The following is a 20,124-nucleotide window of genomic DNA, read 5'->3' on the forward strand; positions in this document are numbered from 1 at the left end:
CTGAAAGCAAGTGGCAGAGCTGAATGGCACACACTTACTTTGCATTTCTCTTGGTGAGTCCTATTTGCTGGTGATGAAACAGAACAGTTTCAGGGGGGAGTCCGGTCAAGCGGTGAGACACTGCAGCACCGGGCCTTGAAGAAGCTTCTACTCTGAGAATGGTAGAAAGAGATGGGTGATACACACACTCTCATTTTCTACCAGCTGACCTTGGTTCTTGGGCACATGGACTATCCCACATCTGCAGCTGGAGACACTTTCCTCGCATCAGCATCAATATGGCAGTGGTGGGCAGGAAGTGGCCCAAATGTCCAGTTGCTCTTCACCCTTTAGGAAGAAAGCTTTTTCCTCTGCTCTGTGTATGGACAGGAATGGGCATAGGCATCTGGTACAAGCCACAATGAGGGAGGAAACAATGACAAGATATGTGTCATGACACCAAGATGCAAACCCCGGACCACATCGGACACCAGTACTAAGTCACAGGAGTTGCACTGAGTGGCAGGTACCTATGTAATGCGTGCCTCTGAATTGGGAAGGCTGGCTACTTTGCCATGTGCCTGCCATTCAGTTTTGTATTTCTAAGTGGTAATAACCTCCTACAAGCAAACTGCAGGTGGGAGGACAATTGGTAGCAAAGAAGACAGATTATTATACCCTGTTCCAAATCTTCTTGTGTCCCACCCAAAGAATCACCCAACAGGATGAAACTGAGACTCAGCCTGTCCCAGAACTAGGTCTCAACTGAGATTGGAAAGGGGCCAGATCATAAGGATCATCCATGAGCTTCTACAGTCTGATACTATCATCTTTCCAGCCCCTTGCCCAAAACAGAGACATGAGTCACCCCATGTAATCGTCTGGTTCCAGGGAGGTCTTTTGATGACTCAGAGCCTTACCTCTTTAAATGATCGCTTAACCACTCCCTAGACTTACGGAGGAATCTTTCTCACTGTCCCTCAAGATAAGTCAGGATGGGTAAAAGCCAAGAGGACAAGTAGTTTCCTGAATTTTTCTATTGCCATTATTTTCAGGGAACATGAGCAGAAAGAGATATCGGAAAAGCTGGGGAAACCATCCTACTGAGTATTTCAGCAGGATCACTATAAAACTTGGTCTTTTCTGTAGAGACAGGGAATGTTATCCTCAAATTTATCAAAACAGTCTTTTTAATAATAAAGATAAGTATTCTGAAAAGCTGTGGTTAGTGGCTACTTGAAGTCACAAGACTGTGTAAACTAAGCTTTCTGAGCTGCATTCCCCATGTTTCATTCCTGAAATTCCACAGAAAAACGTGACCTCTTTGGCCCTCACAAGGTTGAAGGATGTCTAGGAAGATCATGTTAACAGCCTGCATTACTTCACCATTGCACAGCGAAACCACCAGGTACCTGCTCCAAGATTCCATCAGTTTCTGAGAGCAGACAATTCTTAGACGAAGGCACCAATTTCATGACACAATAATGTCCCACCATGGTTGTTGAAGATCTCCAGGACAAATGTCCATTGCTACACCACATCAGTCGCCTCAAGCAGGAAAGTCATTGAGTATACTAACAGTAATCCCTGTTTGTCTTTCTGATCCAGCCTCCAATGCTGGATTCATACCTTACCCTTTGGCAGGATGTTTCTAGGTCAACAACCCCTTACCTTAAGGTTGGCATTATACCTAGAAACCCTATGGGCAGAGAACTGGGAGAAACCAACTCTGTCCAGTTTGTGCCCCCAATAATTCACCCCAAGTGTTCCCTCATCCCTCATCAAATTATAGACCACAATGACTCTTCACAAAAGTAGTTGTCTAGATGTGCCAGGGAAAAGCGAAATACAATGACATAGCACATTGCAATTTGCTATATTGCTATACCATTGATATTTGTTCTAATTAAAGAATGAGATTCCTTAAAATAAAAGGTGAGAACTTGACAACTTCAGCTCAAGCCTATTCTGGACCAATTTTTCAAAGCAGTTCTGGAACAGGATGAGGAATGTTAAACTCCACTGAAAGAATCTAGCAGGAGTACACTTGAGTCACGTGAGGCCAATTATGAGTAAATATTCCCTGTGAAATACATTAAGAAAGCATATGGATGGCAACAGCTGATTGAAAAGTACTTCAGTTCATGAGGGACTGCAGATTGTTCCAACGTGGCTTTCAGAGTTGATAGCATGACACCTTTGATACATGGTCCCCGTTGGCAAGGGAATGAGAGCTGTAAACATCTTTGCAGGAGCTCAGCCACCTTTCACGTAGTGCTGTCTCTGTGTTTGAAGTAACTGCCCGATGAAGATTGCATGCCTAGCTGCAGATGCTGAGATCTGGATCCTACTCTCCTTTCAGAAGGAGTGTGGAACAGGATTTAAGATAAGACAATTAATTTATTTAATATTGAGAGACAGTGTAGTGTATGTAAGGTGACTTTAGGCCATTTATTATCCCTCAGCATATTTCACCTTAAGACATTTATGCCTCATCTTTTAAAATAAAGCCTTTCTCCACAGAAGCTCACTGTATTGGAGAAGCGGTCCAATTGTGTATGAATTTTGTGGAGCCATTTTGTAGAATATCAGGGCATGAAAGACTTACATTTACTCATAAATAGCTGTAAAGAAAAAAATGTCCCAAATTAACCTAAAGACAAGACAAAGCCAGTAAAAGTGGGGGGTTGATGTCAACCTCCAGGAAAGGAGTTCCATTATGGGCTGCCCTTGAAGACCATCTGGAACCTACAGTTGGTGCAGATTATGACAGCTCAGGTATATCTTTATATGACCCCACTGCTTTGGGAGTTGTATTGGTTACCAGTTGGTGTCTGGGTGCAATTCAGGGAGCTGGTTGTCGCCTTCAACCCTTACATGGTTCTGGGCCTGGATATCTGAGAGACTGTCTTCTCCTGTACTCATATGCCCATTCCACCAGATTAAAGAGGGTCAACTCCATCCAGTTCCCATCCCCACCAAATTGTCACCTGATGGGGTCACAGAGACAGGTATTCTTGGTGGTTGGCCTACCCTTTGGAATTCTGTTCTAGTGTTTGATCAGCTTCCTACTTCCTAGGCTTCAGGAGAGCTTTGAAGACCTACAAGTTCCTTCTTGCACAGGAAGAGGGTATTCTGTGATTTGAAGGTGGGATTGCAAGTACATGACATTTGTATTTATTGGGGTTTATTTCTCATGTTATTATACGCTTATATTGCTAGCTGCCTAGAGCCTACAGAAATGGACAGCATACAAACAGATAAACAAAATAGTCAGAAAAAGATTATTAAGAGTGTTGTTCCCCCAGTAAATAAGTTGTATGTTTTTAAAAGTAATGTATTCTAAGAACTCTTCTTGTTTTTTTTTTTTTTTTATCATTTCCAGCCTTTTGCTTTTTCATACATATTCCAGATGTTCAATCAGCACATATGCAAGCTGGCTCTTATAACAACATCTGGCTCTTATACCCCCATCCCTAGACATAGTGGGGGGGGGTTGGCCAAAAAACGCCCCATACAAGTACATTTTTTTCAGGTTAACAATAAATAAGCAGTTCTTAGAGATCATCTTCTCCAGCCTCTGTGCTGGAGGACAGGAATCCACCACTAACAGCATCCCTGACAAATAACTATCAGGGTCTACTTAAGTATATCCAGTGAAGGACAGTCCACCACTTCCTGAGGCATTGCTGAAAAGTCTTATCACTAGGAATGTCCCCCCCACCCCAAGGTCCAACCAAAGTATACTTTCTTGTAATTTAAAATCACTATTTCTTATTCTGTGTTCTGAAACAACTCTATAAAATTCTACCCCATTTTTACAAGGTGACCCTTCAGATACTTGAAGACAACTATCATGTCTCCCCAATGTCTTCTCCTAGCTAAGCATACTCAACGCCTACAACCATTCTCTTAAGTTTTTCCTTCCAGACTTCTAATCATCTTGATTGTTCTCCTCTGGACACACTCCAGTTTGTCAATGTCCTTCCAAAAATGTGGCTCCCAGAACTGTGCACAGTACTTTAACTGTGGTCTGGCCAATGTAGAACAGAGAAGAACAGTGACTGCTCTTGACCAACACTGTATTTCTGTTGATGCAGCATAGGACTGCATGTCTGTCTTTCTTCCTTCCTTCCTTCCTTCCTTCCTTCCTTCCTTCCTTCCTGCCTGCCTGCCTGCCTGCCTGCCTGCCTGCCTGCCTGCCTGCATCTTCATAACATTGTTGGCTTATTTTCACCAACACACCCAGATCCTTTCTTCGTGTGCTCCCAATATGGTCTTCTCCATCCTATAATCATGCCTTTGATTTCTTCAACTGAAATAAAGAATTTCTATTTGCCTTCTTTTTGGTATTCATCTTGCTGGTTTCTTCCCAATGATCCAGCTTATCAAGATGCTTCTGAACATAGATCCTGTCATCTCATATATTTGTTGTCTACCCTATTTTTTGTCTTTTTCTCAAATTTAATAATCATGTATTTTAACCTCTCATCTAAGCCATTTATAAATAGGTTGAGCAGTGAAGGACCTGCAGTGTACCACTCAAAATATTAATTTAGCTTGACATCCATTTGTTCAGTATAATTGTTCAACCATCTTTGTACTCATCTAGTGGTTGTATAGTTTAGTCCATATTTTGCCATCTTCTCTACCAGGATCTTATGAGAGATGTTGTTGAATGATTTGTGAAAGTCAAGGTACATTATGTCCACTGCATTCCTGTGGCCAACTAAGCTGGTCACTTTCAAACATGGAGATCAGCTGGTTTGGCATGACTTGTTCTTGATAATTCCACACTCGTTCCTGCCAAGCAGTGTGTCTTTTCTAAATGCTCATAAAGCAACTGCAATCTCTTCTAGAGTTTTACTCAGTATTGATTTCAAGCTGACCGGTCTCTGGTTACCCAAGTCTTCTTTTTTCCATTTGCCCATCCAGTCCTTGGCTTTATACCCATCCTCCTTGATTTCTCAAAGACCACAGAAAGGAGCAACACTAGCAAGTTCCTTCGGACTCTCAGATGCAATTGGTTTGATCCTGAGGAGTTAGGGCCACTGACTATTTCTTCAGGGCAATTTGGAAAGTAATCTCCACCTAGCTTTCCCTGCTAGGTAACATTCAAAAGTAACATTCTCTGAGTTCTGCCAGTGCAAATGATGTTGCCTGGTTCACCTACTGCAATTCATTTCATTGTTGGCAAATAATTCCACTCCATTTTGCAACTGTGCACTATGGCAGGAACACCCACCCTGTCTTCCGGTCACTGCCCTCCATGGCATTTTTTAATGAATTCTCCAGTGGAAAATATTGTAATTTATTTTTTTACAAGTTCACTGATGGAACAGTGAAATGGTGAACTTGTCTATTTAGTTTATTTGTTTTAAACCAGGTGAAATTGACAAGAGTTCTGCCACTTTCCCCTTCTAGCCCAGGTGATAGGAAGAATTATGAATCTGTGCTCTTTTTATCACAGCCTTTAGTGATGCCACAGAAGACGTTGACTAGTGCACTGGATGCTCAAACCACTGTGAATGATCCAGGGACTTTTCTTCCTTGGCAAATCCAACTAAAAGCCAGGATATTCACAACTCTAGAGATGTAGATTGTGGGACTGATGGCTGAAATTGGGGCACATTGGCACATTGGCACATTGGGGTTGCCAGTAGGAGGCCCACATGGGCACTAAAAAGAATGAGAAGCAACTCTTACAGCCCCTGAAAGCTGGCTCACCGAGTAAGGAATGTTTATTGCAGATCCTCCATGAGAAAACAAAGACTCTGTATTTTGTGAGAGGGCTTAAAAATGACTTGATCTCTTGTGGGACACAAATTAGAACAGGTACCCTGGTTTAATCAGTAATCAATAATCTTGTCATAACATAGAACCCTGGTTTAAGCATCTGGGCTTCATGATTTGGGGAAGCCACGCACTCACCCTGCCCAGGCTGATTTGAATACCTAGAACAGCAATTATTCAACAGCAATTATTTCTTCTTTCTTTCTTGTGGTTCCCAGTACACACCAGCTGTTTTTCGAAGCCAACACTGGCACAGCTCCTATATGGAGTTTAGTTAAAGCCAGGTATCAGTAAACTAAAGAGGGTGCAAACCAGCTTCCTAAGAAAGTTATTCCAAGTGGCAAAACATGCGCTTAATCTTGCCCTCTGTCCGGAGACAGGATCCATAAAAACTGAAGCGGCAGCACCGTTATGTGTGTTTAATACAGAATTACAGACAGAATACAGAAAATACACCCAGAGCACAACTGGGTCACAGCAAATTTTACTTCAGACCAGCATGCTATTTTGACCAACTTACAAACAACACACTTCATAGGGCTTTCACATTATGGCAGTTCAATATCTTGCTGTCAGCAGTGCTGGAGGTTAGATTCTGGAAAACCCTTATGCTGAATGGCTTTGCCCTTGGGAAGCTGGGAGTATTGAATCAGAGGCTCATATTTTGTTTTACTGTAATTTTTACTGAGATATTTGTTACATGCTACTAACACCTCTTAACCAATTTCCTGGATAAACAGAAGAATTTGACATGTACCTTCCTTTGGCAAGTGAAGATCCTAAAGAAACTCTTGCTGTTTCTAATCATAGCCTATAGAATTCATGTTTTGCTAATGGCCAAGTAGATCAAACACAGGAGCAGGACTTTTCACCACAAATGTTATACTGTGTTTTGGGGTTGTTTGGGTCTGTGACCTGTAATGAAGGTACTACTGGTAATTCTTTTCTTTTTTTAGTTGGGACATTGGTGGACCCACTAGATGGGAAGGTATCAAGTGCCAGGAGAGTCAATGGAGTTTATACAAGATCTATGGAAACCACATGTCTTCAAAGACCTTCCCATGAAAGAAAAAATGATTGTCACTTGCTTTCTCAGAATGGGTGGAAGAGGCAGGGAAATCCACCCATCAGGGACTATGGTAAATAAGTTCTAGATGGAATAGCAAGCCATTGCCACAACAGCAGAAGGATAAACCCAGTAATGGATTTCTTAAGCTGGCTTTGTGTCCACCTGGTTTACACACATAAGGCAGTCTTCTTAAGACTACAGGGCGGAAAAGCCCTTAAACCTCTTCCTTGTCTATCAGTGCTCCCTAACCAGCATGTTGCTCACCAAATGGGTACCCTATCTCCAGCAGATGCTTCCTATATGTTCTCACAGTATTGGGTAAGAAGGCCTTATAAGAAAGCTCATGTAGATACAACTATAAGGAGACAACTTAATTTGGACTAAATATACCTGTTATATTGGGCCTGTGTATTCATATCAGTGATTTGTTCCCACACATCTGCAGTTGCCCTGCTGTTAATTCTAATTGAATCCTAGGAGAGTTTATTCCTAGTCTTTTATAGACACTCCCAATTTTACTTCCTCTTGGAAAGTGAAGGGCTGAGTGTTGCCAGTTGGTGAAAGAAAGAAAAAATGGCAGGAAACAAATGTGATGCCCGGTTTCATGGGAATTGTTGTTGGGCCAGAAGGCAAAGGACGTTACAACTCCCACTTGCCGTAGTATGAAAGGTCTTCCAGTTAATACTCCAAACCATCCAGGGCTCCAGGATAAGTCCTACAATAGGGCTACCCTACTGGGCTGCAAAAATCCAGATAATCAATAGATGGTGGCAACATATATAATGTACAGGAAAACCAAAGGCTTTGCTATTATCTGTGCCTGCAACCAAGATATGATGTTTCTCTTAGGTTTCTCTAAAATTCATATAGATCTTTAGTTTTTTACTCAGTGACTGAGTTAACAAATAACACTACGGAGATCACTGTTTTGATTCCTGGAACAAACATTTTTATGTTTGCGTGTAATGTTAAACCATAAAGTATGGGTTCAACATTTCATGCTAAGCCTGACTCTTCCCTCCCCATATTATGGCTTAATATCATGTACAAGCCAGTAAGTTGGCAAGGAAAGAAATCCCAAGCAATAATGATACAGAGATGTAGTGGAGATAATTTATCCCACTTTCTCTAAACGATGCACCTGGAAATAATTAGAGTTGGGAAGGGGAGGAAGAACAGATGAAAGTATATTTAGGAAATTAGAGAAACCAAGAAAAAGTGTGATGTTTTATTTTTAACCCCAAAGAAGGAAACAAATGCGCAGCAAGGTAGGAAAATGAATACGGGATTCAGGTTGAAAATTAAAAGCACAAAGAGTAACATGATGAATGTGAACTCTTTTAATTGATACCCTAACCCAGTGTTCATCTATAGATTGAGTGATTGATTGAATGAATGAATGATAGATTGATTGATTTCATAGGCCACCCAACTTCATCATGACTCTGGGTGGCTTACAACTTGAAACAATTAAAAATAGAATAATACAAAGACCCTTCAAATGAAATGTCTGGAGAAAGAATGCCAACGCTACAAAAACAAACATCCAGCCAGGGAAACACCAACTGCTCTAATTCAAGACCTGGAGAAAGAGCCAGGTTTTAAGTGTGCACTTAAATTGGGTCAGAGTGGGGGCTATAATAATGTCCAGAGGGACATCGTTTCAGAGGGCAGGTGCTGTGCCAGGCAAGGCCTCTTTCCTGGGTCCAATCAGGTGGCACTTTTTAATTGATGGGACCCGAAAGATGCCATCTCTGCCCAGATAGGCAGAAACCAACCAATCCTTGTTATGCTTTAACAGGATGTATAAGCACAGCCATTTTCTTTTTACCCTTCAGAGCTTCCTGTTTTGGACGTTGCTGATGAAGGAGAGGGGGGCCCGCTCCATGGGGAAAAATGCACACACAATACTGGTTCTCTTTGCCTCCCTATCAAGAGATCCAGAAAGGAACCACATTAGCCTTCTGAGCTTTTCTGGTAGGAATTTCTGGTGCTTTCTCAGTTTAGCAGGATTTTGTATTGTAGAGCAGAACAATAAACACTAGAGCTAAAACTTCTGATCTCAGTGTGGTTCTTTGATCTACTGTATATCCTGACATTCCAGGGGATGGTTAGAAGGAACCATAGGCACTGATGCTACCACATAAGTCATCTGAAAATGCTGAACTTTTATATGTATGAGCTTTCACGAGCTTCTCAATTTAAACACTTGGTGTAAATGCAGCTACTGTTTTACAGCTACAAAAATCTGGCAACCAGGCCAAATGTCTGGCTTTTATACAAAATATTCTGGCAACTAGCCCGGAGATCACAAACACTGCCAGCCCATTAATCGGCAACCCTACTTCCATCTTCATTGAAACACAAATGTGCCCTGCCTTTGGACACATGTCTAGAACAAGGTTAAAATATGTTGGTTTGCATCCTGTCCCTTGATATTCTAAGATATGGAATCACTTACAGCAGAAATAATTATAACTTTGCTTTAAAACCTCAGCCTTTATATAAGAGCCATAATATGCTGATCATATTAGAGGTCCACTGAGTAAATGGTGCAGAACTTTCATCAGTTTGAGGGCTTCACCAAACTTTGAATAGCTTGCCAAATCTAGAAGCAGGTGGGACCAGCTCTCCCAATTTTTGAAGTCTTAAAGGCTAGTGGTTTAAGAATTGCACGATTTAATGCACCCTTTAATCTCTGTGTCTCACAAATCAGAAAAAGAGGGGGCATCTCTTTGGGATCCACACACTCTGAGGGGCCCTTTGAGAGCACAAAAGAGGCCATGAACCACACTTTTTGTATCTATAGTATTATCTAGTACAGTATCCAGTTTTTCAACCAGAGACAATAGATGCTCTTCAGGCAAGCTATGAAGAAGACAGGTTCTTAATGCATCAGATCCACAAATGCAAAGTGTCCTGCTTGTATCTACAAGTAACCTACATATTCACATAGGGTTGATGTTAGATTTATGCAAGTTTTATTTGTGGGTCAGTTTCTTACAGAAATTCCAACTCTCTTCATGTAGTTATAATTCTCCGGGCTCATGGTGGAAAAGAAATTATTGTTGACCCACCTTAGGTCTTTAACACTCATACAATGCACCCTTATCTTCATAAGGAAAATGGTCAAGAAGAATCAGATCCTGAAGTGTGTATCTTTCCTTCAAGTAGGGAAGGAATCTAAGCCCAATTCAACATCTAAGGTATTCAGTACAAAATTGCTTTTAATGTCAGGAGACAAACAGAAACTATGCCCATAAAGATCCATCATAAATCATTCATCGAATTATATGCAGCCCAAAAATCAAGCCTGAAACTAGAAGGAGCTTCATCTTTCCTGCCATGTAGGCGGTACCCCATACCTATATACAGTCTGTCTTCCTGCTAAATGTGAATAGCTGCTTCCTGTTATGAAATAATATCTCCCATATGTATAAGTCACATAACATTTTATCAACAGCTGTGGCTTTTTTGTTATATGAATTCACCCAAGCTATCATACATCTATTTATGTAAACATAACATAAATTTGACAGTTGTATATTGCAGAGGACGTGTGTTGTTAAATTCAGGTTGTAGGACAGAGAGAAGGGTCTTCAGATAACCTTGGAACTTAAATTCTTTTTCTGTGAATGATTTGTACATACCAACTTAAGTTCTCCAGAAAGAAATGGGGTAGCTGAAAGCCTTTTTTATCTCACCATGTTGTGTAAGCACACTTCACAGTTACTCATTTGAGAGAGAAATATGCTCTGCCTTCATCCATCCTTATTTCAAGGCCAGACACTGAAAACAACTGTTGTACCTGAGCTGGGAAACAAATAACATCTCACATTTATAACTGCCACTGAATTTCATTTAACCTGGAAACTCAAGTCAAATTTGGTGGCACTGCAAAAGGCCAAAGAAATTCACCAAGATTCACAATATTTTGAGGGGGATAAAGAACAATTTGCTTATTTATGTTTATGCCCTAACGCTAAGCAGTCTGGATACAACGTGGCCAAAATGAAGTTTAAGAGCTGTGCTTTAACGTCCAATGGCTTCAGTGGGAGAAATCTCCCACAGAAATCTGCAGAACTGTAACTCTTCCATGATGCAATATCAGAAGGTGTGCTCAGACATAACTCCCACTGAATTCATTAGGTAAATAGCATATTAAAGGCTGCAAGAGTGGACCTCAGGCAGGGGATAGCTTGCTCCTCACACATAATCCTATAGATCAACATCAAAAGTGGGCCAAGGAGCCCAACAGAATATCAGGTGAAGCCCAGTTATTTAGGAAAATGGCGCAGGAGGCAAAATTCTCCCCTCATCCTTCTAAATCAAGATGTCCATGCCTCCTTTGGAGCAGCAAACATCAATAAAGGTTGAGACCTGTTCCAAGACCAATTCATAGCAATGTGATTTTATGAAAAGGCTCATTAGGCAGGACAAGGCTGGGAGCGATGAGCAACCTCAGAGAGTTTTTCAAGCTTGTGCTGCTTTAAAGTCTCCTTAACCTTCAGAGTCATCTCATTAGTCAGGACAAGCCTGGGAGCTCTCGGAGCCCATAGCTCCCATCCAGAGAGGTAGGGCTGAATTCAGCAGCTTCTAATGACAAGTTCCTATGCCTGTCATGATACAAGCTATTCCTCTTGAGTTTAGTTTCAGCTTTCCTTCAAAGGGAACGGCAAAGTTGGCCCTGCAGACAGAAAACGAACAGAGAGCCACGCGGGTGCCAAAGACTCTCATAATTTAGCAGATCATTAATCCCACCCTGCTAAAAGAAGCCGTAAAGCAGAATTAAATATGCAAATCTTCCTGTGCTTTAAACTTGTATCCGTCTGTCCATCCACCCTTTATTATCCTGTAGTTCAGCTTCAATTACTTATTTATTTCTCTCCCCCGGGAAACTTAAGCACCCCATTTTTTGTATTTATTGTTAAATATAAAAATAACATTAAGAGCTACAAGGACAAACATGCTTATAAGATTATGTATCAGAGTAATATATAGGTGATGTTAGGAGCAGTTAATCTAACCGGATTGTCTTTGGAAGGAGGGTATGCAGTCCGAGAATTCTGTGATACCTCATGCATCACAAATGATCATTTCAAACCAAAAGCAGAGGCAAAGTTATTTTACCTGATGGGAATCTAGAGGGGTGGGTGAAACCCCACCCATTTGTGCAGATACATTCAAAAGGGGCAGGGCTTCAGCTGAGATGCTACACCCATCAGCCTGGAGATTTTGAGATGGCCCCTTGAGGACATCCTGTGTTTGGACAATGGGAGGATCCAGGTGACCATTAACTTCATGGCAGTTGTTGAAATGTTTGTTGCATAACCAGCGGGATAAGCAAAAAGCAAATGCTGCTTTGTTAGGGCATTTTCATTAGCTGTCTCCATCTCACACTTGGAGGAGTGTTTAAAGAAGCAGCTGCATCTCACCAAGTATGAGTAGACCCCCTGTTGCTTCTGCTCTTCCTTGGGGCATAACACTTCTGTGCTTTCCTGATGGCTCACAGAAAGGAGGCATTTTTCCAGCTCTGCACAGGGATTTTGCAGAAAAGAGAAGCAGCACATGCCTTACGCTGTTCCCCACATTTGGTAACTCCCCTCTCAAAGCAAAGATTGTGCTCTGCTGAACAAGAGACCACAGCAAAGGGGTGAGTCATGGTAGGCTTCTAGCTAGCCTTTCAGTTCAACATACTAAAATGGGACTGCACAGTGCACCCAGCAAAAGATATTAAACCCTTTTATATAAAGAAGTCAATAGCTAGGATTAAATGTAGCTCACCTTTGATCTGAGGCAGCAGACAAGATTTAGTTCTCACTGATGTGGCAAATTAGTATCTGTGACAATGGGGGATTCTATTTAGCACAACTCTAAGACCAATTTTAGGAAGCCTGGCTCCAGAAAGAAAACTAGATCTCCTGCAGGAAGAGTCCTCACCCCCACCCCCACCCCCACCCCCACCCCAAGATGCGCTGGATTTCAATTCCCATAATTCCACATGGTTGTGACATATGGTAACTGATGTTCTACACTACTAGGAAGCACCAAGCTGGCAAAAATGCTAGCTGTATTAGGCACACTTGCTGGGAGCGACCTTACTTGGGCAGGGTGGACCTTCCTGTTGAGTAAAGAGGCATGCAATATATTTGGAGGTCTCCAGGTTAGGAAAGCTGTGCTATTGCCAAATCTCCTTATCAGGAATTAAGTTACAAAGTTATGGCATGCACTGAAATTCTTACTGTGGGATTCCTGACTCTAAATGGCATCTTGATGAGTGACCCTGAAAAAGCAGGGCTATTGCTGGTAAGCCTTACCACACAAATGTGTCCTACCTCTGCTGCTGTACTCACTCATGACAATCCAAAACATCAGCTGCAAACCAGAACTGATGTGCTGCAGATGCTTAAGAACGCCACTTCCCTGCAACCCTTGGAAAATTACCATTCTCTTTATTCTCATTACCATCACACTAGCAGTGAATTAAATTCACATTTCAGCAAGTGCATTCTGTGTTTGTGAGTATTACTTTTCCTACTGGAAAGCACACACACACCACATCCCAGTTCACATTTCACTCAGTCTAGCTCAGGAAAAACTCTTGAATGCAGTTTTGCTGGCTTGCAGGTCTCGCAGGATTTGTTACCTGAATAACATTGAGCTCTGAATCTGTTGGGGTAACACAAACACATTGGTATGGCACCATGGTTAGGAGAAGGCTTTTTGGACTTCTCAGTGAGTTTTTAAATAGATTCAGAAATCAATTTTCCCTTGCAACCGCCTGTCCAACAGTCTACCAAGAGGAATTGCTGCAGACAACCAGACAGATGTACAAAAATACATGTGTACCAGTTCATGGATTGTGCATGTATGTGATAGTTAGAAACATGTATTGCTTCTCTTCATTATGGAGAAAAGGGGCAAGGGCTGTTCATTAAAGCACAGGGCTCTGGAACCTCTGGTGGTGGCAACAGAAAATTAGGAAACTAGACTAGATGGAGTGTAGACTAGGAAATTTATGTTTGAAGTAGAGTCAATTAATGATGATCAGCTGTCTGGATGATCACCTCATCACACACTGATTTCCTGTTTTTGGTGACTCAAGAAAAAAAAACATATAATGGAAAATACTGAGTGCAATTTAAGAAATAATTGGGGTGCAAAAATATATTAGCCCATTGGGACAATAAGTCAAATCAACTTGGAACTAACTCATGCAAATATTGCTTTATGTGAAGACAGCAGAAAGCGGCTTTTAAAGTAGCAGTATGGTCCTTGAAAGACAAGCAAGTGCTTCAGTTATTCGGAGAGAGATGTTTTGTGCAAGCTCCCCACACAGTAAAGCAGCACCATATCTGGGGGTATTGCACAGCCCAATAATATTGATTCACAGACAGTAACTGCCAACAAATGGCAAAACACATTATTCCTAGGAACTAGCGGGTTCCCAGACATCCTTCAAAAAGGATATGAGAGGGAAAAAAAAAAAGTTGGAGTACAGAAGAAACAGGAGGACCACCCACAGAAGCAGAACACCACCGATCAGGAAGGACAGATTCAGAGTGAAGAAAAACACCTATTCTCTATAGCGGAACTTTTTGAACACAACACATTCTCTGCCAGAAAACAATTACTTGAAAATTCAGCAGATGTGTGTTTGACCCACTTCCACTCGATCTTGGAAAGTGTTCACCGTATATTTATTCAGTAATAAGTAGGCCATCAGTGGGAAGGAGTAAGGGTTAGTCAAAGGCCCAATCCTCTGGCTGGAGCGAGCGATAAAAGTGCAGCGATGCTACATCCCAGAAAAATAAGAACCAGCTCTACTGGCAATACCTTACAAATTAGGGAGCAAAATCCAGGATGTCTGCAGAGGGACAAAGTGACTTTATCTTACGCAGGTATCACACAGGAGTCAGGACAAGTAATTGCTTTATGTTTGTGTGTAATGTTGCATCAAGTTATTCAACACAAGATGACTGTCCGTTATTTTTACTAGCAAACTCAATTGTGACAACAGTTGACCGAATTTTAATAGAACTCGAATCTGCCAAAAAAAAAAAAAAGTCAATGAATTCAGCAGAGAAAGAAACAGTATAGTCATATACTGCACGTCTTTGCATAAGCAGAGGAGGAAAGTACAGCTGGAATGGAGAGAAAATGGATGAGAAAAAAAAAGTATAAGATTTTCTGCAATGTTTTAATCATCAAAGGAAAAGGTCTGAGCCCACTCAGATACCCAGGATGAAAGAATTCATCCTTTTTGCCAGCATTGTCCTGAGTCTGGATAAGTGATGCAGTCCCCGCCTTGAATCCTCTATGAACATTCTCAGATTCAGTTTGAAGTAGGGACAGAGATTTTGCTGTCCCCCAGTAGGCACGACAAGAGAGAGAGAGATCTATCTCTTTAAAAGCACAGGGGCCTAATTATTTCTAAAGACAGGGGCTTAATAGTCCTTACTGAAAAACCATTTTTTGTATTGTAGCTCACAGAGGGAAAGATCTGGTTAGCAAAGATCAGCAGAACTTCTTCTGTAATTATAACTCAAGTCTAGGAGGCCCTACCACAGTGTTCATAACTTTCACTCTAGGAAAATATTGGAAGCTGGACTTGGCCATCTGGTCTTAAATATTAGAGTAGGCCATACTCATTCACTAAAGAACTATATAAATTGTTGGAGATTTTATTTTTTTTATTATTTATTTATTTATTATTCAAACTTCTATTACTGCCCATCTCCCCCAAGAAAGGGGGATGTTAACAAATCAGCATGCCTCATCAGCTCTGCTGTGTTAAGCTCTGCTCCATTCAATGGTCCTAGCTGTCCACAAATGTCTTTGAAAACGAAGCAAGGTATTTGTAGATATTTTTCAATTTTTTGAGCAGTGAGACAGTTCAAGAGGTTTCTTTTGCTCTGCCTGAGCACTGGAGATTTACAGCGTGTCTCCGTATGCATGCATGCATTCACACATGTGTGGACACACACAGACACACAGACATGTGCACAAAAGCAAGCAGAGTACACCGAAAAGAAAGAGGGGCTTATTTAGAAAACAGCAAATCCAGGATCTACCTACACTCAGATGCTGCACAATTTAGGATAGAATTTTCTCTCTGATCCCCTCTAATCAGGTCCTTCAACCATCTGTCTCGGCGTCCTCCACCAACCCAATCCAGAGGAACAGACTTTTATTTGCAAGCCAGCATTTGCTGAATACAGCCGTAAGTACTTCAGTGTGGCTGAATGCAACATGGCCAAGCAAGTAAAGAAAAATCTGTAGCATTGATACCAACAGAAAAAGCAACAAAAAGCATTTCCTGAGATAAAGAATTTACATCTGTGGCCTATTATCACGCATTCCTCAGTTTATTGGAAGACTTGAGCACTATATTATCACCAGTGGAGCCTTTGGATGCCACAATTTATCAATCTTTATTTTGCATCTGTCAAGATAACACAGATATCTCACCTTCCAATATTACTTAATTAATAAGAAGTTAGGGGGGAAATTCCACTAATTTGCAACTCAAAGGCTACTAAGAGGGACTGGAAATTAAGTGGCAAACTTAACAACAACAACAACAACAACAACAACAACAAACCCACACCTATAGTCAGTGCATCCTCTTTGAAATGAAACATTTACTGTTTGCAAATTGGATCCTTTGGGAATCTTTGACTTAAGCATATATAATAATGCAAATCAAAAGCCGCTACTCTATCATAATCGTCTCTCATGTCTTTTCATTCAGTTCCAAAATGGAGACTTTCTTAATCAAGATTTACTGTGAGAATCAAGTATTTACATAAACAATTTATGTCTAGAGTGCAATTCCATTCAAGCTAATATAACCCTTTTAAAGATGAAGTCTTTTAAAGTCACAGGCTATAAAGCTGAATACATTTGTGTGCTACAGTTTTCACTTCAGGTAATCTGTACAATTTTCTGCACAAGAGCCCAGCAGGTCAGCCTAAAAACCATTTAGAAGTGATTTAAAATAAAGGGGGGAAAATAATACAACACTTTACATGAAAGCCAAAGGCTGTCTTTTCAAAATGATATTTGGAGCAGATAACCTGTATGTGGAGGGTATGAAATAGATGGGAACCCAACGGAAGCAGAAAGGAATTTAACACTTTCTCTCCATCTGAAATAAACTTTACTTTGTCTTCAGCTCCTGCAAAACACAGAGGCTTATCTTCTCCTGCGTGAATTAAGAATTCAACCAATTGGTACTCTTGCATCTTTATCACTTTCTCAGTTCAGGTCAAGGTGTGGGTTTGAACGGGTAAATTCAAAGTGACATGGGTGCAGAATATTTAGAGACCGGTTCTATCTCTGTAGCTGATATGGCATTCTCTTGAGGAATGAATAATGCAGAAGGAAGTTAGGCAAGGATAGACACACTACTTCAATAATCTTGCTGCAATTAATAAAACACAAAACAAAACTCTGAGTACACTTATATAGTAGCCTGTTCATGGTTGTGTGTAGGAAGGCCTGATGCAGTGACAGAGACGGGAACAAGTGGTTGTGTGACTTCCTCCATCGCTCTTAGTTTGGCACTTTATTTATTTATTTATTTATTTAAGGAGATATTTAAAAACCATTCCCAAGAGGAATTGCAGGAATAAAATTAGAAAAGCAAAAAACAAAACAAAACAAAAGATTTACAAGCTGAATAAAATTGACTGAAAAATGTGAAGTAACATTAGATCAGTGCTGAACATTAAAGCACCTTGTATCAATTTGAGGTTTCAAAGCCATTATTAAGTTCAAGTCAATAATTAACTAATGTGGGGAATATCATAGGAATCATAAATCAGAACAACCCATTAACAGAAGTTTCTATCTAGTCTAAAAACTCTACCCTTATTTAATAACTTGGGCAGCAGCTAATGTATTAAAGCCTTATGTTAATAGAAATCCCAGACTTTAGATATGGTATGATGGTTTATTAGCTTCACAGAAAATGCTATATATTCAGGAAAGTTACAACAAAACTATATACTTGGGGAAACAGTGTAGCCAAAGAAGGAAGCTTTACAGAAACTTTCAAAGAAGTTTGTACAGCAGGCAGTTGCACTTAAAATTATATTTTAGTTTGTAGAAACTGCATTTCTTAAGAACACATTAAAAACACAGGCAAACTGCACAAATTGGAGCAGCTTTGTCCAAAATCAACTGCATTTCTACAGTTTTTTTAAAAAGTTGAATAAAAAGGAAATAATGAATTTTTTAAAATGTTGAATAAAAAGGAATAATCAGTTATCTGATCATAGCATGATCTCCACTTCCCTACTTAGGATTCCAGGCATTGTATGCATTAATGTGAAACATAAAAGCCCTGTTCTGTATTTTTCATAATATTAATCATTTAGCGACATTAACAATGAGAGGTAAGATGCATACTGAGCTGCACATCTATCTCTTTCTTGTGTTTTTGTCAACATTCTTACATTATTATCTCCAAATAACTGAAAGAGATTACAGGTACAAAGATTTGCTAAGAGTTAGATGGCACGACTGCCTTTCAGGTCCTTTCTGTTGCTCTTGATGATTCCTGGAACATGTTGCACGCCTTCTGGAGGTTGGCAAACCCATGCATCAGTGGGAAAGGAAGCCACACTTTCAGAAAAAAGTGTTATAGGCTGAACCTCCTAGGGCATTGCAGCAGCAGGTGAAAAATCCCAGGTTAATCTTTGTCATCTCCAATTTTAAAGATAGCTTATTATATAAAATCATCCATATCCTGTTGCTTCTTATATCTGCCTTTGTTTATGCTTGTGTTATTTGTACTGATTGTTCCTATGAGGGTTATCTAATAATTTGCGCCATACTTCAATCCTAACATAATGGCATCAATTAAGCACCATTTGGGACCATCTGGAATCCCCTGCCAAACCAAATTGAAATTAACTAGCATTGTGTAACAACTGTGCTTAAGAGGGTTTGCTGCTTGCCTGTAACTCAAGTGTAGCATAGTCTTGGCTCAGTCTGTAGCTTGGCGATCCCACCTTAGCCTTCTCTACCCATCAAGCATTGTCTTTCTTGAATTATCAGTTTTCAAAAGTTTTTGACGTTATTGCATAAGCAAAAAGAGGGGGGAAAGAAAGAGAAAAGGAGAGGAAACAAGAGAATCTTTAAAAAATCTATCATATGCTAAATGCAGGTAGACTTACATACACAACTTTCATTACAAAATTAAATTATGGACTTTTAACTCAGCTTAGTTAAGAATAGGAAACAAGTGGGAAATTTAAATGCATAAACTAGTACACACTGTACAAATTTCTGTAAACTTCCTCAGCTGGAACCCCTTGTGGTAAAATCCTTATTTGAATAGGGAAAGACAATTGAGACCTTTGTAGTCTTTAATTTTAATTTCTGTATATTAAACTGACAGAAGAAAAAATATCACTGTATTAAGAATATAATGAAACTTCAAAATTAATAATCATGATCATAATAAAAGACATAAAAAGATGTTTAAAATGCCCCCCAAATGTTACAAATGGAACAATTCTGGTCCAGATTTCTTTTTCTAGTGTTGTATCATAAACCTGTTGAGGCTCGTACCTCCCAAATTCACAGTTAATGATGTCTTGATTCCAAAAACTCAGGGACATAGCCGAGAAGAATATAGGTTTTAACACCCAGAGACAGATGCAGAGTCATATTAACAATCCATCTTATTTTAATCCACAATGTTCAATAAATGCAAGCCACGTGACTTGCATCTAACCCTAACTTGCATCTACTCTAATTAAACTAAAACGTCCAATATAAACAAAGCTTTAAAAAAAATGAATCTCATTTTAAGATCATAGGAAATTAATGTTGTGATCTTTAAATCCATCCTCCATTGGTTTACCAGAACAGGACATTCAAGCTCATTATTCCAGAGACAGTATAAATAACTGATATAAATTTCACAACTTCCTTCAACTACCTGTAAAAAAGGCAACTGGCTTAGGAGCCATGTTATTTCCTCCATAACCCCTAACTATTTTAGGACTTTAGAAGCATCAAACAGTGACTAACAAATCCTTGAATGGAATCAAGTGTCAAGAAGCAGTGGAGGTAGATCAATCCCCTAATTCTGCAAAAAGTTTAAAATGGCTTCTTTAGAACTGAGTTAATCCAAAGTAATAATATTATGAGGGCCACTTTACCCAAGAAATGAATCTACTTGCTATATTTAATTCTGATTATCACCTAATGTAACTTTTTTGTAAGAAAGAATACCACATTATATTTGATGACCCAATCAGTAAGTT

Source organism: Candoia aspera, chromosome 8 (genome assembly GCF_035149785.1).
Source record: "Candoia aspera isolate rCanAsp1 chromosome 8, rCanAsp1.hap2, whole genome shotgun sequence".
NCBI lineage: Eukaryota > Metazoa > Chordata > Lepidosauria > Squamata > Boidae > Candoia > Candoia aspera.